Raw genomic sequence first — 26022 nt, 5'->3', positions numbered from 1 at the left:
CTGACCCCATGGTCACATATCCTATTGAGCCATAAGGGTCAGGACTCCCACAGGCCAAGACTAATATTGCTACTGTCAGCTGCTGAAGCTAGCACTACCACAGCCACATTACGACCTGCGAATGCTAATAGCGCTCTTACAGCTTTTCAGCTGCAGGGCAGGCAAAACAACATCTACTGCTTAGTTACTGTTAGTGACTGTTTCACCAACACAGCTTCTCCTCGTTTTGTAGTTAGAACTGACGGATCTAATTAGCTGCTAGCATTAGCCATTACCTCGCCTTAGCTACTGCTCGATGTCTCCCGGCCCCTGTGGATCCCTCGCCACTCAGCCTGTGCTTAGTGTGGCAGGTCAGCAAAGTGCTGGAGCAGCATTTGGCCTGAGAATAAAGGAGTGGATGGTGAGAGGGAGAGAGAGAGAGAGGAGACCGGTGGAAGCAGATCGATGTGGCCTGTATTCATTAACCCTCGCTCACGGCTCCCTTCCCTCCCCAATCACAACCCCGCCATTTTAGGACGGCAGGAGGTGATTTATTAGCTGTCCTGGCTCAGTCAGCACCATCGACCCACAGTCTGAGGAGAGTTGACTCACACCAGGATATACCGATTCCCTCACTGTGGGCTGAACTCACTCTGTGATCCGACACCATTCAAAGAGGAGCCATGCTGGAGGAAGCAGGATGATTAGCATATATTTATTTCTTTATTTGTATGTGTAAACTTTGTCAGAAGGCGGGAGAGGAGGCTACAGGCCAAGCATGGGTGTTGTATTTGTATAGACTGTGTCTTTATAAGGAGAAGAAAGGATTCTTCCCGAGGTGAGTGTGAAGGCTGGTGACAGGCGTAGCTAGATGACCCTGTGGCCATGGGCCAAACACACATGCTATTAAGCTGTGAGGGTCAAGACTCCCATAGGCAAAGACTCATAATGCTACTGCCAGCTGCTGAAAGTAGAAGTACTACTGTAACATAAGGATCTCCCATGCTGCTGAGCACCTGTATAACAGGAGTCTGCAATTAGACATGAAGCTCCGACAGATGTGGAAGTATCAGACGTGATCTCTGATTCATTATTTCTCCTGTAAGGCGAGGCTACAGGTAAAAGTGGAATTAAATAAAATGCATCATGTCTCTCTTAAAACTTTTGCTCCTGGCCTTTTCATCTGGAGAGTTTATCACACTTTATTTCAGCACTAGGAGCTGTCCACAGTCTGACCTGTACAGAGTGACACTCAATGTGTGCTGTGTGCCTCTCTCCTCTTTTAAAGTGGTGATAATTAGATGTTAAATAATAATAATGACCAAGACACACACACATGAAAAATTGGTTTATTGTTGTCTACCATTTTCATGTTCTTCTGCAGTAATTATCTACCCATTTTTGTTTACTTAATGATCTGTATGTATTTTATTTTCCCATGTCATTCAATCATATTATCCTTAATGCTTTCTCAGTATTGTTCACCTGACTTTAATGCCAATAAAGCATACTGAAATTGAAATCAAAATAATCAGGTCTTGTATTTATATTCATTAATATAAGCTGTATATTTATGAAAGTGCTTTTAATGTGGTGATGTCAAAGGACAACTTTAAAATTGCACTCAAATAATTTTGGTGAAAACACATTTGTTCCATTAGCTGCTGTTTGTCAACACCTAATTGTATTTAAAATGCGAAATGTATTAATTAAACGTAAACCATACGGTACTCTCAATATGAACATTGTCCCATTGTACCTGTGATTTTCTGTGTTCCGATTTTTTTGCTACAGGCTCTTTTTTACACCTCCAGCGACTGACACTGGTTTCACATTTGCATAAAAAACACTGTGTATTTCAATACATTGAAACGCTATTAACCCATTTATGATTTCACACTGGCAAAATATATGAGGATATGCTAAAAAGCAGACATATGGAAAGGTTGGGAAAACGTTTTAGGCCAACACTTAACTGTAGCTGTCACAATTTGAGGCAAAGGTGGTGATGCTGATAGCAGGGGTGTAAATCACTGGTTTCATCATGATGCAATATCATATTGACTCTTTGGACAACGGTACGATAATTGCCGATATTACAAAGTCTGCCACAATATGATTTAGATACGATGCAATTCAAGGGCCTGCGATCGATATAAGATGATATTATATGCCCATTTAACACGGTCGATTACAGAAGAAGCTGCCCCCACTTTCTATTTTGCTTTGGACCGTAAAAGATAATAACAACACATAAATAATATAAATAATTGTAACCGCTTAAGTGCAGTAAAGTTTACTTTCAACTGACTCCACAAACACACATAAAACAACATGTTTTCATTTTAACTCAAACTATGATCTTTTTCATAAAACTTCAGGGTGACCTTGCTTAAAATCCTAAAGGTAACCTCCTCCCGACAGCCATAAAACATGGATTAACAACATCATAACAACAGTTGTTGCCGTAGTGAGAAGTTAGCAGAATGAGATGCCCAACGAGGCAGGTAACGTTACATTGTGTTTTATCTCATAACAACATTAGCCCCTTTTACGCTGCCAGATTTTCCGCGAATGTTGGGCTGTTTTGCCGGCAAGCTGCCAGCGTTTAGACACACAGAGCTGGATTGGCGAGTTGATCTGAGGTGCCCAATTTTCCGCCTCGCAGGGTAGTCATATTGGTGGAACCCTTTTAGTTTAAACAGACCGAGGCAGCCCTACGCAACGGAAGGGGCTGTTGAAGACTTGTGGGAGGAGCTGTTGATGACACCGCACATGCAAGCCACTGGCGGTGGATAACCAGGAAACAGCTGATAGCAGGAATTAGCGAGCAGCTAGTAGCAAGAGGGAAACGCAAACCTGACGGACACTGTAAAGAGGAGCAACTGGGGAGAAAAGGAACTGCGCGCCCTCCTTGCCCTCGCAAACAAAGAGGCCATTAACTGTGAGATGACAGGAACGGTGAAGAACGGGCCGACTTACGAGAGAATCGCCGAAGGACTGACTAGCCGCGGCTTCCCTTTCACGTCACTGGTTACGTCACACGCTGAGCTACATGTTTTTTTACTTGCTCACGCCCCCCTTTGCCCTGAAAAAGGCACATTCTGTAAACAAAAGTAGGTAGGCAGCAATTTGCCGCACTCCCCGATTTTGTTTTTATACTGCCAATGCTGAAAAAAGACTGACTGGGCTTTCCTGCAAATTTGCACATTTCCTATCTAAAAAGAGCTACTGATTACATACAGCATGTGCTTTGTCTGTTGGTCCCTTTTACTCCAAAACCGAAATCATTTCAACACTGCTGATTTATTCCTGAGTAAATAACATTATCCTCATCGTCTTCCTCTTGACTGCTTGCCATCTGCCTGCCGCTGCTTGATGGCGACACAGACTTTCAAAATAAAAGCTTATCCTAAAGATGACGATATAGATCGATGTTTTTAATTTGCGTTGATAATACTGGATCGTTGATCATTGAATAACTATAGCTGATAGTGTGTTAAAAATTCTGTTCACTCAATAAATCCTGCAAAAGTGAAACGTGTAAATGTCTATTCCCCGGATGCAGGCGTGTTTACTTCTGAAAATAAAACATCTGGCTAAAACTCTTGACTTAAACTGTGACTTACAGACATGATAGTGTGATTAACCTCTGTAATATCTGATGGTTGCATCATTAAACTAAATCAACTCGTATTTTGCAAAGGGAGACCCAACAAACACGTTATACATAGACAACTGAGAACTCTATGATATTGAGTGCAAGTCAGACATAATGAAACTATGCAAACGGGTGCATCTGTCAATTATCTTCCTACACACTCTCAGCTGACCATTTTGTTTTATAAATCCATCACTCTGAAGTCAAATCGTGTCTGACAAACGGCTCTTAATAGAAACAATGCAGCTCAATGGATTTTATTGATTTCCCTCGACTGAGAACACAGTAGGTATTCGGTAGTTGGGACACAAGCGGACAGTGAATGGGGTCAGATCCTAATCCCATGCCACTCACACAGGGGGAGTCTGCACATTAGGTGGAAAACACAGACACAGATAAATGAGATGACCGGCAGTCAGCGTTAATTTTTCTAAAATGAGAACACAAGTCAGTGTGCGCTTGTCACAGAACAATTGCTGTCCATTAGTGAAGAATAGCATGCGTACTGTTTACATGATTCTGTTTGCTGTGCTAAAACTCCTTATCAATACACAATTGCTCCACTGCTTCCAATAAATATCGCTAACAATATAGGCTATACTGCTGGTGTATGATCCCTTTGTTTAAAAAAAGTATTAGGTAATGTTAGGGATGCGAGGAACGCTGATAACAGTGATTATGACAGTAAACACTATTAATCAGAGCCGCACGCGTCTGTGGAAAATAAATAAATAAAGCCCCTCAGGAAATTAGTCTTCAACAGGTTGCTGTATTTATCTATTTTTGTTTTCACGTCTGGATGCTCAAACCCAGTTAATTATATTTGTGCATCCCATTAGTGCAGTGATTGATTTTGTGAGGTTGAAATAAAACGTGCCCATCCTTACTTCCCATGTGCAATGAGTGCATTCCTGGACAGAGCTCTCATTGTTTGCAGACTGATGACCTCCACCGCACACTCGTTTGTATATGTGTGTGTGGGTGGGTGGGTGTGTGTGTGTATGTGTTGCGCCCTGTCTTTAAAGCGGCAATTTGATTTTAGTTAGCACAGATGATCTTGGTCATTAACTGCAGCACCATGTAACCCACAGAGCCCACAGGATAAAGTGTTGCTCATTCAGATTTTAAAAGCCTGGTGAGCCACATTTAAAATGCTCAAACACTCAGAAGTAAAGCTTGTACACTGGGTCACAACCCCAAACCCAAAAACTGTTGCTTGCCATGCAGGACAGGAGAATTAAATCTATTTGCCATGAAAGATTTAACAGCCCCACGTTCTCCTCTGGAAATATTTGTACTGATTTAAAGAGAGTGAAGTTGCTCCTCTCCGATTGTTTTTCAATGGCCAAAAAAAAAGAGAAAAGAAAGACCACTTTTAGGAATGAGTCACAGAGCACATTTTTGCCAGCGTACACCCAAGCGTGCACACAGATACACATCCCACTATGCTGGAGATGTATGAAGGCAGTGTGTTGGAAGGACTCCCTCACCTCTCATATGCAAATAACTTTCCCCCATGCAGCTCTGTGATTGGCTTGCTGTTATTAATATTCTGCCAGCGTGTGACTTCGTTAGCCCGGAGTTACTGTGCCAACAGGCAGCACTAAAAAGGGACTTTGTCAATGTTTGATGTCTCGTGAAGTGATGCAGTGTGTGTGTATGTGTGTGTTTGGGAGTCTCTGTTTTCTAAGGAGATTCAGATTTGGGCAGTGGGAGACACTACTCCCCGCTGACATCAGATTGAGGAGGAAGTGGTTATCTGCTTCTGAATATGATTGTAATAAAATTCTCTGTATGAACACCCAGTTTTGTGCTGCCTCTGTAGAGGAGCCAGCCACGCGGCAGGCTCCTTCCTGTCTCTCGCCGTCTAAGTACAGGTTTGGCTTATGGACTCTGTCAAGGCAAAATCTCAACCTATTACTTTTCATCCATTTAAGTCTGGGCAACTGCCAAGTATGCCTGTGCTTGTAAACAACAAACATCTTTAGTTGAATCATACAAGCCAAACTAAACCATGTATACGGATGTGATGCGACGCCTAAACTAGCTGTGACATATTTGCCTGTGGCCAGCCTTCAGTCACCCGTCGTCACACTAAGTCGCTCTGTCACTGTCGTACCTCAACAATGACAGCATGAGCAGTGTGTTCTCAACACAGATCATAGGGTTTGTCATGACAAGTGTAGAAGGGCCTCGCTGCTGTGTGTGTGTGTGTGTGTGTGTGTGTGTTTGTGTGTGTGCGAGGGTACAGTAAATCCCCTAAACTGGAGCTTGTGACCCTCAGTAATACATTTCCTTTGGCAGAGCGGTTCTGGATTTCCCCCCAGGTGCCCAAGGGTTTCGTAGGGAGGAAAGTGTAGGGCAGCATTTTCTAAATTGAAGTCAATACCAATCGGCCATTTATCTACAAACACCCTGATGCTAAGGGCATCTAAAGGCGCATGTGCACACACACACAGAGAGAGAGAGAGAGAGAGAGAGAGAGAGAGAGAGAGAGAGAGACACACACACACACACACACACACAGCGTTTTCATTCCAGAAGCTGATTAAATGATTTACACCCAACAATAATCTTAAAATGAAACTCATTTTCTTAATCCTAACTCATTCAAATATTGCCCATTCTCTAAAAGACTCCTATTGTATGCAGGCTTGTTTGTATCAAGCTCCCAGGGCCAAGTTTCTTAGGAGAGGGATTGTTTCTTAGGAAACAAGAGGATTTAACAATACAGAAACTAATTACTCCTCTTCACCCTTGAATTGCACAGACTATTGGAAGTACAGCAATAAAAGGGCACATTATGCATACAGCAGCAGTCAGCTTTCATACATCTTTGTACTCCATACATCCTGAAGATGTTGAGTCATCATGAGTGAGCTCTCTGTCTCTCTCTTACACTCTTACTCCGTCTTATATATGACAGTTTATGATGCAATCGGTTTACCTAGGCTGACTACAGCTGGATTTATGACAACATAACGTCTCAGTGTATTACAAGACACGATGACATCAGGGGCGTCAGCCTTCTTTGTCTTGAGCAACGTTTTTTGCTGTAATCAGATTTTGAAAATCTGGATCGGAAAAAAACAACCAACCAGGTGGTTTCTCATCTTGGCTATTTCAACTTGGCTTCCCATTCATAGGCAGCTTCCGAGCACAGACTGTATAAAATGATGGACGTAGCCATCATGACGTCACCTGTTGGTTTGTGGACTCCTGTTTTAAAGTAGCAAGTTTGGCATTTCGGCTGTCATCACCTTGTCTTTTTTTGGAGCAAGATGTGAGCATATTTTCACTAGGATCTGACTTAGGCTGTGGTGATACCTTAAGAAAATTAAGACTTAAAGTTTAAGACTGTTAATATTAGCTATATAGACCAGGCTGTAAACATGTTTATTTCTGCTGTGAAGTTGGGTATTTACCAAGTATTTACTGAGCTAGTCTCAAGTGGCCATTTGCTTCATTTTTTTAGGCCCAGAGGTTGCCACTTCAGAATGAATCAGTAAAGGAATGATCAAATCAATGAATAATTTTTATACAGAGTTCCCACACATTTTCATTGACAAAATTTCAAAACTCTTCCATAACTTCTCAAGGTCCCACGATTTTCTTTTCTTGCCCTAGTTGCCTGGCGCTTTTCAAACATAACAGATTCAAACTGAATAAATATGATTTCAGCTTAGCAGGCATACTTAAAGTAGAGATGGAGCATGTGGAGAAAATGAAGAAATGGATGTGATAGTAAACAAAACGTTGTCACACATCGACGTCTAATAGATATTACTATGTTATATCATCAGCTCTAGAAAATACATTTGCTGTTATGCCACATTACGTGGAAGACTTTGCATGGAAGATTACTGTCACAGAACTGTCGTAAGTGCTATACCGTCAGCAACTGGACTTGCTTGAGTTTCTTGAAGATGTTTCGCCTCTCATCCAAGGGGCTTCTTCAGTTCTAACTGACTGCACCCGGCTATCATGTGTGTCGTTAGGGTTAGATTGGCCCAGGTGAGAATGGGTGTTAAGTCATCTGGGGAGGGATCCCAAGACTGCATTGTAGGTGGGTGATAAGTGGGTTCGTAGGCCACCTCCTCTGTTTAACGACGATTGTTCCAGTTTGACGTACATGGCTTCTTTCAAGCCACTTTCAAACCATCTGTCTTCTCTGGCCAAGATGTGCACATTGCTGTCCTCTAAAGAATCTCCCTTCTCCTTTAGATGTGAATGGACAGCTGTGCCATGTACTTGTGAAGTGGTTGTTTTGTTTTACCAATGTACAAATGTGTGCATTCCTGGCTGCATTGAATTGCATACACTACATTACTCTGCTTATGCCTGGGTGTTTTGTCCTTAGGGTGAACAAGCTTCTGTCTCAGTGTGTTGCTGGGTTTGAAGTGTACAGGAATGTGGTGTTTGTTGGAGATCCTCCTGAGTTTGTCAGATACTCCTGCAACATAAGGAATGACGATGTTGTTTCCTTTTTGTGTCTCTTCCTGTCTCTCTGTCCCCTCTGGGTCTTTCGAGGGTTTCTGTAAAGGCCCAGTTGGGGTAGCCACAGGTTACAAGTGCTTCCCTGGTGTGTTTCTGTTCCTATGACTTTTCCAAAAATGTATAAGATTTCTCCAACTACCATGAGTTTTCCAGGCCTGGAAAATGTTATTCTGAAATACCATGAGTTTTCCAGGCTTTTCATGATGGTGGGAATGTCCAAAAAGTTTTTTAAATAATGTGCATCTTTAATTTCTTTTTTTAATTAAAACAATTCAACTAAATCCTTTGTTGTTGCATTTACTCTCATTGAGGGTTTAGATTATTTTAGTGATTTCATGTGTGGAGTTTGTGGTAATTAGAAGGGGATATTTTGTTTTTGTGGCTTTTAAACAAAGGGATTAGAAGTCACAAAAGGCTTTCAGTCAATTAAATGCCAAAATCCACTGAGACTCATTGTGGCCACCTATACCACAAATTCACACACTTTCGATGTGAGGGATAATGAATTTAAAAATGCTACATTGGAAAAAAAGCAATTTGATTGTTGCAGTGAAAAAGACAGCAAAAAGGATAAAGAGAAGGAACCAAGAGAACAACCAGGACTCAGTATTTCTCCTTGTATCTTAAAATTCTCCACATTGTTGATCTGATTTTGTTGTCATGCACTAAATTAGAACAGAGGCACTGCTTCTGAGTTCAGTCCAGACTGTGAGTTGTAGCATTTGTATTTTGGCAACACATTGCAGTGCTATATAACAATTAGTACTATGAATGCAGACTAAAGACCTCAGACCTCCTCCTACCTCCTACACAGAGTTTGTCACCAAAACCCCCTGCAGCAATGTGGCGTGTTCTGCATGCCTCATTTAAAATATTGTGTACCATTTACCCCATTTCATCATGGCTTTAAAATGTCCCCAAATATATGACTGCGTGTGTTTACCTGCTTTTCTCCCTAGAGGCAGTTAGCTCAATTTCTGCATCATGTTCAACTCAATGAATAGTCACACAGCTGTCATGCCAGTGACCAGGCTACTGGATACTGAAGCAAAAAAACAACCTGAAACTAAATGTGCAGGTTAAAAATAACCAATGAAACTAAAAAAGAAACAAATAAGCAGCAAGTTAAAGCAAGATAAAGGATGCATTCTCTCTGAATTTTGTACATCACAAAGAAGTCTTGCAAACCTCAAGCTGAAACTGTCTCTCTAACCATACTGCCCATATAAGAGGAGTGTAAATGAACCATTTTGCAAAAGAATGACTATTGATTGTACGACTGTATTCTGTAGATTTGCCTCGCATGTTTCTGCAGAGTGCTGCTACTTTTGTTGTGTAATTTCTCTATGAGCTCCTTCATTATGAGAGGGACTCTGCATGTTCTACACTGATCTATATTCAGGGCCTAACCCCGCTCTTTGTGATGGGGATTACGCGCTCTGGAGGCAGGGTAATTTGATATCCATTGATTGAGTCAAGAGCCAATCTGAAATTGAGGAATTGTAGTTATTGCTATTGATTTTAATAACTAGGCTGTTACAGTTCATTCAGTGCAGCTCTAGTCGATACAGAAAGTGAACTGTTCCCCCCTTTTCTGAGAAAAAGACGGCGCTTAATCCAGTGGTATTGTGCATTATTGTGAAATATGTTCTGATACAGTCATAACAGTACGTTGTAGCATGATAACCAATGACAAAAATAGTCACGGCAATTGCAGACAATTACACATTAACACCATTTCAAAAATCACAGTATGTGAAATGAGCTATTATGTGTAATATTAATGGATGTGGTGTGTATGTGAGCCATTATTACTCCCTGTGTATGCATACCTTTAAGTGCTGCACATATTCTTTGTCAGCCTTTCAATAACCGCACAAAGCCTGTTAATTTAGTTTAGTCCGTGGAGACCTTCGCTCAAAGTTTCTACTGATCCATATTTAACTAGTTATTGGTTTCAGTCTCCCTTAGGAGGTTGTATTCATTACAGATTTCAGTGTACAACTATAGAATATAGGTACCTGATGAAACCATCTGTGAGGAATATTTCAAATCTGACACTGGGCCATGATGTCTTCATTTGAGTAATAGGTAAATTGTGCTTTAAATATTTTGTGACATGTTCCAACCATTAACTAGTGCATTGGATTTTATTATCATGTTGTTATTATCAAATATCTCAATCCTGGGTTTCCAGTAGCAAACGGACTATTTTTCTAAAGTGACTAGCAGTTTCTGTAAAATATATTTCCTGTACACAGCACATCTTTTCCCTGGTCCAGGAGAGTAGTGGGAGTCTGAGCCTTAGGCAAGAAACTTTGGACCGACAGCGAGGTGTAAGGCTGAATACATGTTGGAGATGTTGAAGCCAGTGTTGACTTGGTTTTCAATAATTTTCATAAGGGTGCAGAGAACAATTGACAGGTTGAGACAGGAAGAGAGGAAGACGAGACAGCAGAGGCAAGAGTAAGTCGTATCAAGTATCAATGGTGAGCGGTCGTTTGTTTGTAATAATTTGACATGCAGTCGCAAACATTAACCCTCTGTCATATTTTGGGCACACATTTTTTATAGCAGCTTATCTTCTGATCATACAGATTAGTGGATAGGAAAGTTTCTGCTGATGTTGACGACCTTTCCACTGTTGGCTTGTTTTCATTCATTTCTACTCAGGAACTTAATTATGTATAAAACTACATAAGAAAACAAAGAGTCTGTACTTAATAGTGATGTAAATGGTTAACGGCCTTGAATATTTTTGACCGGTTATTCTTGTCAGTCTATAGGTTCATTTTGCTACTCTTCAGTTTACTGCACTGTGCACCCCCCAGGTCTGGTACGAGCTAGCTGAAGGTGCTACTCATTCGGCAATTACTGCTAGAAATGCTGTTCCGATTCTACAGTGTTGCTATGGAAACCTGCCCACCCTCCGGTCTCCCTCCAGGTCACCCTGTTGAGTAAGCAGCCCAGTTCTGAGCTGTAAACCCCTGTTAACATTGTTAGCCGTTATCACTGTTAGCTCTGTTAGCACCCGTACAAGTGTCAGCGCAGCTAGCGTTGCTAACATAGTTAGCAATACTGAAGGGGTTGGTTGGCTCAAAATGAAGCTGCTTACTCACTGAACCTACTAGAAGTGGGGCACAATGTTTCTGCAGCAACTAATGGTAATCGCCAAATGAGAGGGGCCACTAGCTAGCTCCAACCCAACCTGGGCGGTGAGCAGTGCAAAGTGGCCAAGGCTAGCTCACCAGTGGAGACTGGAAGGGGGGTCAATGGGCACTATGTTTTCTCATGTTAACGGGACTAGCTGACTGTCGGCAAACTGCGATAAACAACAAAAAACGAAATAAAAGGCGAGATATTTACATAGCCAAACATTAAAATTTCACCACCTCTAAATGGATAGCGCTGTGAAATGGTGCGCGTAAGCCACATATTTTAATAATAACTAGATACTGGACGGTAAGATTGCGCCTATTCATTCCAATGGATGTGCTCAGCTGGCACATATGCCAAAAAGTTTTCTAGCTCCCTGGTTTACTTCCACGATATGCAGCCCACTGAATATGCACAGTAGTATTTATACCAGTGGCCCCACCCATGAGTTCCCACTCAACTCATAGACTTTACATTGTTATGACATCACAGATTTTTAAATTGCTTTCCTCGGCTCAAGAAAAGTTTTACCAAAATAAAACCACCAAGGCTCAGAAATTCAAAAAAGAAAGAGTCGTAATTGACTTTGTTTGCAGTTCGAGGTGTCCTGTCAACAGTTTTACAGACGTCTCTTTTACAATGGTGGCCTATGAGGAAAATGCTTTTGGAGCCACAGGGGTTTTTGGTTTTTTGTTGCAATACCGCAAGTGGCCACTGGGAAAAACTTGCTGTAAGGCTGAGCGGCTTTCCTGGGGGCCTTGCTAAAGCTCACAGCCTGTTGGAGTAAAACGAAAAGCTTCTTGTGTTTCAGGTAATTTTGCTTTGAGCTGAATGGAAAGGTCAACATGGTTTCATGCTCTTATTAATAATGGCATGCGCTGATGTTTTAAAGGTATAATGTTTACCATCTTAGTTTAGTGTGTTAGCCTGGTAACTGGCACTAAACACACAGAGTAGAGACTAATGGGACTGCTGTTAATTTTGCAGATATTTGGTCATAAACCAGTCAGGACGGCTCTGGCTTAGAGGAAGAGTGGGTCGTCTACTAATCACAGAGATGGCAGTTCAATCTATGATACCGCCAAATGATTACCTTTCAACACAGAGGATGTAGGCTACTGTATTTTCTACATTAAAACCATGTGAAATACCACAGACACCAGAAAGACATTTCTATTTGTGGACTTGGTGTAGTAAGCAATCCTAGTTAAAATAAAAGGTCTCATTTTAACACAATGACAAATATTTAACAAAGAGGGGACTTTTTCATGAATAGCATTCAATCACTACAGCTTTTACACCAACCACAGCCCATAATTATGCTTTTTTCCATTATTATAATGTTTAATGATGACACAAACGATAATTACTACAGGGTGACAACGGCTGGTGTCAGAGGGATAATGATGTTAAGGATAATTGTGACAGTGATTGTAGACATCAAAGAGGATGAAAGAAAAGTTGGTGGTTCATGCAAAGTGCCATATTTTAATTACTACTATTGTGCATGCATGTGTCTAATGTTCAGTGTGTCACATTTTTCCAATGACATATCGATCGTTGACTCTCTGAGTGTGAACCTTGGAAACAATATGCACATGTAATGCAGTGATGGAAGAAAAAAAAACAGAGCCTTTAGTTAAGTTAAGTTCCTATTGTACTTAAGCAATGTCCTATTTTGCATTTAAATCTCACTTGAGTAAAAGTATGCAAATATTATCAGCAAAATGTGGTAAATTTTGCTGATAAGTACCCATTCGGAAACAAAATGGTCCCTATCAGTGTCTACCTTTCATAAATGACGTTCGTATAACATTTTCACCCCATAAAGGAACATTTTATCCTTAAGTGTATCAGAAAAAAAGGAAAAACTGGACAGGGAAGGGTATGAAAATTTGACTTGCATCAAATGGTTTTGGCCTCAAAGTACAGTACTCCAGTGAATGTACTTAGTTACATTCCACTGCCGCTATAATGTGAAGATGGTCATTGTTGGCTGCTCTGCATGGAGCAATGCAGAGCCCGTGGTTGTGCAGTAAGAGGCAATCCTTGCTAAGGAGACGAAGCGTGGCTATTGCAGCTCTAAGTGGGAATGAATGGAGGGCTAATTTGATGGGAGCCACTTTTCTCCCCACCACATTTAAAACCCCATTACACTAACATCCACTGTGAATACCCCACAGGTCCTTTTGACATGAGTGAACTGCATAGGTCACACACACACACATACATACGAATGCATATAGTGCATCTCGACAAGCAGTGTTGAAATAAAGGGTGGTATAGAAATTACTGGCTTAAGTAAATGTGCCATGGCATTATGGGTACTAGACCATGAACAATTCTGAGCCTTTCAAAGGTTATAGCACACATGCGCAATCATAACATCTCATCCTTTCAGCCTTTTTGTATTCTCTCTCTCATTCTCATGCACACACACACACACACACACACACACACACACATTCACACCCACACACATATGTCAATGGCGCCCATTTGCACCCCTGCTGAGGTTCTATTTGGCTTTGAGACACAAGCACAGAGGACCCCTGTTAGGGAGAGCACTGTCTCTCACTGCCTCCCCTCCTCAACTGTAAATGGTGAGCGGAGAGACTCAAAGAGATGCTACTCTACCACAGATACCGTAAGACTTAACAATATGGTACAAAAAATAGTAACTAAGGAACAAGTGAGGAATGGCCTGAAAATTAGAGCTGACCTGAATGCTTCGAAGCTTAGATCGTTGCCATGGTAAACAACATCAAAATCAGTATTTGAATGCTCCATTTATGTTTGTGTGAATGAATTACCCACAAATAGCCCATAAACATAAGAAATAGTAATCAACATTAATCATGGTGCAACATGAATTATTTTTAGTTATTCTCAGATAAGGACATTTAAACTTTGTGACCACAACCAGCACAATTAGTCACTAGCAGTCCAGCACTACCGAAACTGGGGCAGTTTGACCACATGCGACAGGCTTACCGATAACACTAACAAGATGTCTGAAACGTTAAGCACCTGGAATGGTTTTAAAATTAGCAAAGACGACCCCAAAAAGTCAAGTTCCAGACACGCCAAAGGAAAAAGGTCACAAATCTACAATGATCTTGGTAAATCACCTGACAACTTAAAGAAATATCTTAGCTGTCTCATTCTTATTCTGTTTTCTATCTATTATGGCTAATGTTTCTGCGACCTGCATGCTAACAAAGTGGCTAATTGTCTTGTTATTTTAGGCGCACTGACTGATGTCCCCATCTCTCATTAATCCCACACACAAACACCTTTTGCTTTGATGAATGCAGCTAAGCAGCACAAACTAGTAACAACAGAATTAGTTTTTTAATAAGAAATCAGAGACATCGAGATTTTCTGATTTTTTCTTATATCCTATTTAGAGCACACACAGATGGGTGACAAATTAAAGGAAAATCTGAATAGATAAGTGGAGAAACATGAGAGCAGATGCTTCCAAAAAGGTGCACTACACGCTAGAGAAAGCAATCAACATCCAATCATGCTCTGTGCCATGAATAGGAATGATTAGTCACCACATCTCAACCCAATTGAACACCTATTGGAGATTGCGGACTGATGTGTTAGACGGCGCTCTCCATCACCATCATCAAAACACCAAATGAGAAAATGTCTTTTGGAAGAACGGTCCAATCCCAAGATGCAAAGACACTTTATGGTTATGTTGGTTTTTCCTTTGTCATTCATCTCTACATTACTGATCATACCTACTTGTCATATATGATACAGCGGACCAGATGCTAAACTTATGATGGTACATCGTAATGGATTCAGCATATTACTTATTTATAATCAGTTCAAGAACCATCTCTAAGATGCAGGTGCTTCAGTCAGTCCTCCCTGCTTCATTTCACCTACTTCATTTCTTGAGTATCAGCACTTCAACACTGACACAACAGCAGCTCATAACTGGAGATGAATCCTACACAAAGCCTAATCTACCCAAGATGTAATTTTTTTTAGTTGTAACACTTGAGGCATGATACAGACAACAGCAGGGGGAATGTGTGGTCTTTAAACTGTCGCTCAACACACTCAGTCTCACTACCAACTCGTCAAATACCAATGCTTGGTCAGTGGCCCTCTACGTCAGATACCGACACACTGAGTCACCCTTTAGCAGCAGTAGGAGATGCATGGACATTTTTTGACGTTCCAACTACTACTGCATTATAAAGAGTAAGAAAGACCACATAGGGCAGGTGTGAGGTGGAAGGGGAACTGGTCAGGTCAAACAAACTCTGGACTTTCACCCTGGAGTTTGCTATTCATGTCCCGTGTGAAACCAAAATCAATCTAGTTATTTCAATAACATTTAATGTAATGTCTATTGATGTATTTCAGGTGACACATGTGAAGTATGTCATGTGACCTTACATTACATTCGTAACGAAAGTACTTATTTTTAAGCCGAACCATGATACATGAAACTGTCCTAACTTTCATTTCCAGTCTGGGTGACATTACATACATTAAATGCAATAAAATCTGCCATCTTATTATTGAGTATTATTTATTTGATTCTTATTTTTGATGATGTGATTAAGATATTTTCTGGGTTGTCACTTGTTTGTACCTGTTAACTGTGTACAGTTGTAGCTTTTGGAAAATTTCATTTTACTGGTACAGTGACAATAACGGACTTTTATACTATTCTTTTTTCTAAACCTAACCAAGTGCTTTTGTTCAATTGGCGTAAGGAAACTGACTTAAAAACAAAGGTTTTTTTTAGACTTGCACCGATTACAATTTTTTGGGCCGATACCGTTTTCCGAGTGTTTGGATGGCCAATTCCAATTTTGGACGATTCCGATTTCATTTTTTTCAAACCACTTAACTGCACACAAGATATTACAATATTTTCTATCTTTGCTTTATTTGAACATTTTAACCAAGATACAACCAGCTTTTCAATAATCATCTCAAACAAACAAACAAAAAACATTTTCCTTTTTGCTCAAATATAACTTCAGGTACAGTATTAAAATGCCACTCATCAGTTTCAAGCAGCACAGTGCAGCAGTGAGAGCTCCGCAGTTAAGTTTAACACGGACAATTACGGATTGTTTATGTCCTGATTCTGTCTTTGTCTATATGTTTTGTATATTAATGTTTTTGTACTGTTTTTAACCTTGCACACGAACTCTGTTTTAATAGCAAAAGCCTAACCAGGGACAGGGGTTGCGAATTAGCTTCAGCTAGAAACTTGTATGCATGACATCTGTTTTGTATTTTATATGAAATAATGTTTAATGCATTTGTCCCTGATCAATAAACGTCTAAATAAATAAATAAAATAACAACTTTCTCCTTCTCTCTTTTGATGTGTGTGCATGAATGATTAAGGTGAGAAGCTGCCCATGTTACACTTACAGTAGAGTGAGTTTAATGTGGTTAGCATGTCAACTGTGTGTACTTTCCAGTTTGTCTTTGTTTGTTGTTGTCACTGGAAATTAAAGTATCCTCTCGAACCTGATTCTCTGGCCGGAATCATTTACTCCATAGTTGTCCTACCCAAACCAGTGTGTCCTCGAGGTCCCCATCCTCACATTGCCCAAGCCGTGAGTTGCACATGTGCGTGTGCGCTACTGATGTTACACGATGTCAATCATGTGGCGCGGCGGGAATTTAACCAGCGCTTTAAATCGGCATATTTTAGACTGACTGGCCGGTCGCAGGTCATGGCCGATCACGTGAAAACCGGCCCGATTCCGAGCACTGCCGATAAATCGGTGCAAGTTTTAGTTTTTTTACCTACTTACTAAGTTTATTTTGAAAAGACACAATGCATATGTACATACAAGCACCCAAAACTGATGTTGGAGGGGTACTTAGAGCGTCAGAGTCTGACGTTTAGGGCCACTGACCAAGCATCAGTATTTGACGAGCTGGGAGTGATTATGTGTTGCTCAACATCTGCAGTACTTGCAGCAACACCAACTGTCCACTAAGAACTAGTGAGTGAAGTGTAGCCAATTTTTGGCAAGTAATTTGCAAACACATATTAAAGCTGATTAGATTACTGCCCTTTCAGAATTATTCCTTTTGACATTTTCTCCAATTCCCATTTTATTTTTAGTCTATTTGGACAATTTTGTTAGATTTTGAGATGTTTTGAAAAATATGTAAGTGCACTTTGTGAGAGCAGTTTGTGTTTAGAATTATTGCCTCTCCAATCCAAAGGAGTAACTAATGATTAAGTAATTGCTAATGGATGAGTCATTACTACTTTGTTTAACTCGGTGGCTGCTTCAGAGTTAATTAGGAACTATTAATGAAGAGAGTGGTCCTTATTCTAAATCACAGATATCTATTAACAAATCATTACCTAATGATTCATTCATATAACATCTCCCAATCTGTTCACTCGTAACTCATCCTTATCTACTAAATCGTCCTCAATTGAGTTTCTCAGGAACTACTTCATCATCCATTATCAGGTCGTTCCTCACTTGGTCCTCACTTTGTCTTTGGCAACTAATCACATTTTTGTGTACAGTAGCATAAATACAGTAGCATGCATACATTATGCAGACACACTCACACAGAGCAGCTGCGAGCAGCCCTGCAGTGTGGGATCACCTTCACGGGATTAGAACAGGTTGAACTTGACTGAATTTTCATTTAGCGCTTGCAGACCTCGCGGTGATCGATTCAACAATATTAGGAGTGGCAGAGGGACGCACCAATGGCTCGCTTGCACATGCGCGTTCCTGCACATGCATGTTGGAAAGTGTATTCTTATGTGTGTGTTTGTCTCTGTGCATGTGTGTGTGTGTGTGGGTCTGCAGTCTTGTCTGCGTGAGATCTCTTGTGTAGGAGTATGTGAGGAGGGAAAATATCAATATGTTACAGGATTCTTATTTTTCTCACCGCTGTTATCTTCGCTTTCCCACCTCCATTACACCCCCATCAGCCTTGGACGGATTAAATCAGCAATAAAGACCTCCATCCATGTCTCAGTAAAAGACATGAGACACATTAACTGCACACACACAATGAGCAGTCTTGTATCTAGAGGCGGGTTTTACAGCATCTATATTTGTTCTGCCTGCCGTTTTGTTGTGCACATCTTAAGGTGTGCGTGTTTGCCTTCTCGTACATGCATCCATGCGTTTGTGTATGTAAAAAGAGCTGAGATGGAGCAGGGAAGACAGGGGAAATGTGTTAGGCACAGCACCTTGGGCAGTGCACATTCAGATGCTCGGCAAATGATTAGAAATGGTTTTTATTGACATTGTAAATGCGTTTTACACAGGCAATAGGCTGCCAAGGGGATAAAAGACTCATGCTATCAAAGCCACGTGTGGCAGGCCTCCCACAACGCAGGACTGCGTGTGTGCGCCAGTGTGTGTGTGTGTGTGTGTGTGTGTGCCTGAGTTTGAGTGTTTTTCATAGCTTTTCTTTTAATTACCCCCCTTGTGAATTAGCTGAGGAATAGGAGACTGGCTATGCAATGTTAAGTATCTTTGGCTGGGAATTATCTGTTTAGTCTGTTCCGTTTGATCTTCAGGAATAAGTCATTAGTTTGCAAGCAATCTGCTCCCTCTCCATCCCTCCCGTTTACTCCCTTTCTCTTCTTTTACTCCTCCCCTGCGTAGTGTCTTTATTTAGGCAGTTTCTTTGGAGCAGGGTGACTCAAGTTGCCCAGTTACGTAACAAAAAAAGGGTATAAGGAGATGTTGTGAAAAGAAGGCAGGGTTCGGTAAGGACATGGTTAACAGAAAAAGATAGAGAGAACACGTGAAAGATGGAGGATGTGAATCTTTACTTCCAGCTGATCGGGGAAATGAAGGGGTTCATTGTACAGTACATTGCACACAGTTTGAGGAGGCCGCTTCTTCTAGCTGCAAGGCACGAGCAAAGATTAAAAGTGTGAGTGTGTTTGTGTGTGTGCATGTGCTTGTGTGTGGTGCTCAGACAGGGTGCAGATAAGAAGATTGTTAACACTGGATGAAGAGCAACCATTAGATGGTAATTGGCTGACCAGATGCTCTCCTCGCTGCATACAAATTACAGTCTTTAACTTCACCATGCCTCTGGCTTACTCCGTGCCATTACTGGTTAGTGTATATACAATTGGAGCCTTCACTCCCAAGTAAAATCCTACTATTTCGGGGACCCATACTGTAACCATCCTCCTAAACCACAACAATCTTGTACTGAAGTTTTTCTCTCTCTCGCTGTGACAGTGAAGTGTTTATCAGCGATTTTCTTGTCTCTGTATTTCAGATAAGATTTTGTTACCCAGTATTTAAAGGAATGTTTCAGAGAAAAAAAAAAACCAAACACTAAAATTGAGAGTCTGTCGCTCTCCCTCTTACTCTGGGCTGTTTGGTGTTTCAGGGTTACTCAGAGCACTTTCTAAGTCTTTTTCAGACAGGGTGCCAAACTGTGTCAATGCCAAGAGAAGCATTAGCGGACCCTGCGCAGTCCCCACCCACTCCCCCACCCCCCAAATGGATATTAATAAACCCGGCTCCGTCTAGCATCTACTCTCCGACCAGTCCCACTTCTTCTCCCTCTCCATCCGCTTTAATCCCTTCCTATCTTGCACTCCATCCTCCTTTTCGTTTTCTGTCTCCGGTCCTTTTCCCCTTAAGTGTCAATAACTCTTGCTTGCAACACACACACACACACACACACACACACACACACACACACACACACACACACACACACAGGCAGTAGTTGCAGTGTCAGGGTTTCCACAGGGGCTGGTATAGTTATATAGTAGACTCTGTGGGTTTAGTAAAATCCTCATTAGGACTCAGTGTAGGTGTGAGCATCCCTGCTGCTGTCTCACAACAAACTGCTTACCTCGACAGAATACTCACAAACACACACATACAGCTGCACATGGACCAAACAAAGAGGAGAGTCAGACGCCGATACAAGGCAGGTAACAGTCACGCCTAAGCGTATGCACACTCACACACAATGTATGTTGATTATTCTAATGTATGCTACCACATCTTGAACACACACTCGCTAACAAACACTAAGTGTTGGTGCCGTTGTGTGGCGCCATTTTAATGCAGGATGACGTCTCAGCCTAATTAATGTCAGTCAGGATGGCAAAGTATTCAAAAATAACTCTTTGAATATAAGGCCCAGTACATCCACTGCGGCGCCATCGCCCTGGTAAACCAATTATAATATTCAAAACTGGCACAGTCTGTTCCTCTGTCCCTCCTCTCCTGCCATAATCCCTATTCCCCAAACCAAACCACTGCTATTCTTCTACCATCCACCAGATGCCCTCGGACTCACCTGACTGCCCCACCCACACACACACCTGTTTCCACTTTCTCTCCTCAGCCTGCTGTTTATAACCGGACCTTGTCCACACACTCCTTGCTGTTTAAGTTTCTTTGTTTTCCTGCTGCATGCTTCAGCTTCCAAGCCCTCTGTTCCCCTAATCTGAATTTGTATCTGCCTGACGTTTATGGATTTAGGATTCTTTGCCTAACCCTTATGCCTTGGACTGCCTTCCTGGTTTCAACCCTCACCTGCTCATGCTTCCATAAGCTCCTGTACCCTTTTCTTTGGTCAATAAAACCCTGCATCCTGTAGCAGTCTGCATTTGGATCCTATTCCTGTTACTCTGCCTATTCCAGCTGCGAAGCAAAATACTGAGCATCATTTTTAATCTGACAGCTTTTGACCTGGATGGTGCTGGCGAAGGTAGCTGTGTGGTTTTTATTACATCTAGCAATGTGAAAACATTCCAGCCTAAAAGACTAAATGAACCTTGTAAATGCTGCACAGTTTCTGTGTTTGCTGCCATCGTCCAAAACACAGGATGTGATGGTTCTGCATCATGTGTTATTTTCGAGGGAGTAAACCATAGCCTGTGGACAAACTGAGTGGTGGTGGTGGGGGAGTAAAGCAAGTACACTACGTTATTGGCATTAACCAGTGAGCATCTTCCATCACCATTTGTGCAATTAGAAACTTGAAACAGGCAGTGCACTGAGAGTTGTAGACAGAGCCAAGTGACATTAAGTTCATCGTCGTATTGAATGGGAGATGACACATGCTCAGACTTCTTAAAAGAACTCCATACAGAACAGCAGGGCCGTCTTTGGCAGATAGGAGACAGTTAGAAATCCAAAACCTTAGTCTGGATAAAAATCTTGAAAAGAGCTGCAGAGAGTTTTAAGTATTTAGGGACCAAGTCACGAAAAAAAATGTCAGCCTTTGTATTCCAACATGATGAATAGGCAAAATGTAAGTATTTGACATATTCCATATATAATGATTTCCAAAGGTTTCCAATGTCTTCGCTGCTTCCAGTTAAGGATTATTTCTGCCCTGCTCAGCATGCTATTGTGTCACTGAGTCCCCCGCTGCTTCTCAAATATGTGAAATGTCCGGCCATTTAAATAAGTGTTTAAAGACTTGATGGCTGTTAAACATCAGTAACACTCCCATTCAGTTTCAGATTTATTTTAAGCCAGAAAATTGTAATTAAATAAAACATTCTGCAGCTCTCCAGTTAACATTTTCAATTCAGTTTTTAGAAGAATGTGTTTTTGTTTCACTGCCTGTTCTTCAGATCACAAGAAACCGATCCCGAATGTACAAGGTCAGCTTATTATGAAATGAAATGTTTCACACTGAACAAAAATTTAAATGCAGCACTTTTGTTTTGGTTCCCATTATTCACAGGTTTAAGTTAAAGATCTAAAACTTTCTGATGCCCTCAATGAATAAATCTCTCACACACAAGTTTGGTAGCAAATTTGTTAAAATCTGTGTTAGTGAGCACCTCTCCTTCTCCAGGATAATCCATCCACCTGACCGATGTGGCATGTCAAGATGCTGATTAACCAGCATGATTACTACCCCAGGCGTGGCTTGAGATGGTCACAATCAAAGGTCACTCTAAAATGTGCAGTTTGATCACACAACACAATGGCGCAGATGTCATGAGTTTTGAGGGAGGGTGTCATGCTGCTTGCAGGAATGTCCATAAGCCTTCTCCAATGTTGTTTCCATGAATTTGGCAGTACATCCAACCAGCTTCACAACAGCAGACCACATGTAGCCACACCAGTTCAGGACTTCCACATCCATCTGAAACCAGCCATCTGCACAGCTGATGTAACAACTGGTTTGCACAACCGACAAATTTCTGCACAAACCACAGAAACCGTCTCAGGGATGCTCTTCTGCATGCTCGTCGCCCTCAGCAGGGTCTTGATCTGACAGCAGTTTGTCATCGTAACCAATGTGTGTGGTGTGAGGTCGGTTGGATGTACTGCCAAATTCACAGAAACGACACTGGAGACGACTTATGGTAGTGAAATGAACATTCAGTTCAAGGACAGCAGCTCTGATGGACATTCCTGCAATCAGCATGCCTGCTAAATCTGGGACCAAAATTTGAGAGAGATATATCTATTGGGTGCATATAAAGGGTCTTAGATCTTTCACAGAAAAATAGGAGCAAATCATGGTATGTTCTTTTGTTTTCTTCCTCATTAGTTTTTGCATGTCTTGGTAATGGACAGGCTTAGGTACCGAACTTGGTACTTTTAAAAGGTACCGACCGAATAACATCAGTACTACTAAGTGCTTGTTAACGTTAAGTCAATTAGTGCCAAATTTCAGTACCTTAGAGCGGACCAGGATGAGAACGCCGGGTTCAGACACCGTGAAGAGCACAGAAGCCGGGAAGCCACCTGTGGATTTCCCTGGCTGGCTTCCCGGCTTTGGGGCGCTTTGCAGTGGAGACAACAGAACTCGGCGGAGCCACCGGGTTCAGAGAGGAGGCGGAAGCAAAGTGCCCCGAAGCCTCCGAGTTGGCCTCCAAGCTCCGTCTGCTTCCCATCAATAGTTTCAGTCTATCTGCTTTGTTTTCTTTTCTATTTTAGAAATAGCCTCATATCACTACTGTTTGTGATTGTGTTTTTTAAATTACATACTTATTCCACAGATTTGTCAGCTGTGTCTAAACAAAGAGCGCGAGAGACGAGCAGATACACGCACACATATACACACACACAAGCAAGCAGACTGAGAGAGAGACGCTCTGTGTATCATTAGAAAAGAGCAGAGGAGAAGTATCTCTTGTTGACTGCAGCTTGTTCAAAAATAACATTTTTGTTATTAGCCTAGAGAAGGAGCAAAGCACTCAAAAAAAGGTGCTGATGAGCCCCAGTACTGAATTCAAGGTACTGGCTCCAGCACCAGTAGTGGTTCAGATGTAAATGGTACCCAACCCCAGTAATGGATAACACTCTTTAGTAACACTACATGTACATAATGTATTATTATTATCACTGTCAGTTCTGCTTGTTGGTACACATTAATTAAAACCATATTTATCACAGCCTTTTCAAAACACTATCTGGGATTAAAGCAGCAGTGGGCTCTTAAAGTCAACACAGACTCTGCAGCACTACTGTGGGACGCTCGACAAACACAGGATCCAGCCTGCAGCGGGAAACAAGTATTACCTCCTACAGGTCTACAGTCTTCGCCATGGAAACGTAAGAGCTACAGAAATATTCATGTTGATGTGGCAGTTCTTGCAAAAACAAACGGCCATACTGGTTTTTAGCATGTCTGGCTGCATCTACCTGATAACAGCTGATAGCTGCATGTGAGAGCACCCATCCAGCAGGACAGCAGAGTGCTGTGACTAATGATGTCTCCATCTATTCCAGGGAATAGCTGCAGATGTTTAGTTACATTTGACAGGTTAAAAATCACTGGATAAGTATGGGTGTAACATTTGTATGGCTGATTGCTTTCCCCAAGCAATTGCGACGAACACCTGTGCAGGTTGCATGTTATGAAAGACACAGACATGGCGTGCACGTGTGAATGCACGCGGAAAAATCAGCATGCACTTAAATGCGCCTGTGTGAGCTCTTTCCTCTGTATTGCTCTCACACTTTTACACACACACACACACACACACACACACACACACACGCACTTACACTTGAAGGGCTGCTCATTTGGCTAACAGACCTCATTACACGGGTGGATGGACCATCGACCCCTTGGTGGAGGAATTAAAGAAATCTCCCTTTTCTTCTCCTTCATCCAGAATGTGTGACATGATGTCCTGGAGTTATTTACCTGGTTTCTGTAGCATGACAGCTAATCTCACCTGCAGCCCCAAGACCTCGCACATGACAGCAACAAAATTAGGTGGACAGACGAATGTTTTCAGAATTCTGTGATGCTGGCCATTTTGCATTTTGAATGGAGACAATGACCTTCTAATGATAATTATTGCTGTGAGGAAACAATCCCTGGTTAATAAAACATGCAGTAGGTTGAAATATCATCCTGCCCTTTGAATTGCAATTGGGATGCTTTACCAGTTTCACAGATCAAAGACAATTTTATTCATCACAGGAGGAACTATATAGTCTTTGAAAATAATTGCTCAGTGCCTTTTGTGTCTCTGGAATGATTTTTTTTGGAAATTTTAGAAAATGACATCGGTTAAATAATAAAATGCAGGGAGGGTCTTACAAAAGATGCTTTCAAGTTGCATCATGGGAAGTGTAGGGTCCAGTGTTTTTGAAGTCTGAGGGGCTAACACTTGGGATATCTTAGCCTATAAATTGTGTCTCAGATTCTTCGACAAAAATATGATCAAGAAGCATATTTTTTTCGCTGTCAGTACATGGCAAGTGTCACCTGTAACCTCTGGGGCTGAAAAATGAAATTGACACGTGTGGCTCAACGTTACTGCAGAAATAAACATGTGTACAGCCTTGTACAAAAAAACGTTTTGGTCTCTATAGCTAATTTCAACATTCACGAAAACTGCACTGAGGGATACATTTCTATAAACTTCATCCATTGAAATTTTAATAGGGCTTAAATTTACGTATAATTAAGGGTGTGGCCACTTTGAGTGACAGGCTGTATGCTAAGCATCACCTCAGCTAATTAGTCAGATCCACCCTACGCTCCCCCCAGCTCCACCCTCTTTTTCGAAATATGGTCACCTTGGGTTACTTCCGGCTCCAAAAAATCCAAGATGGCGACGGCAAAAATGTCAAACTCAAGGCGTCAAAATGGGATTCCACAAAACAATGGGTGACATCACCTTGGCTACATCTATCATTTTTACACAGTCTATGTCAGAGGTCGCGTCAACCAAATATTTTCGTCACGGACTGATTTTTGTTTTTTTAACAATGATGAAAAAATCTGTCATTTTGACAGACTTGAAAACTGAGGGTGATGTACTAACTTTAAGTTATTCACACCCTGTCCAGTTGGCGGTGTGTGGGCATATTAGTTAGCTATTGTCTACCGTATTGTCTAGCAGACTTTAGCCAAAGTGCTAAGCCCAGTAATTACGATGGCATGGAAAACGATGTAAAATAAAAGGCTGGTCAGTTCAACAGCTGCACAGTTAATACGAGCCAACACAGCAGCAGCGGCTAAAATCTGACACTCAGCCGTTGAATGATCCCACCAAACTGACGCCAACACCAGAAACATTTGGCTCTTTCATTGAATCCATTAATAACTGAATCAGAATCAGAATCAGAATCAGAAATACTTTATTGATCCCCGAGGGGAAATTATTTATGTTACAGGTGCTCCTTGCAAGAGAGGAAAGATACGTGAAAATATAAGAAATTTAAACAATAGTATTTACAAATATATAGTTAAATAAACAGGAATTGTTAACAAAC

This window comes from Epinephelus moara, chromosome 20 (assembly GCF_006386435.1).
Source record: "Epinephelus moara isolate mb chromosome 20, YSFRI_EMoa_1.0, whole genome shotgun sequence".
Classification (NCBI taxonomy): Eukaryota; Metazoa; Chordata; class Actinopteri; order Perciformes; family Serranidae; genus Epinephelus; species Epinephelus moara.
Note: the sequence above shows the minus strand (reverse complement) of the source record.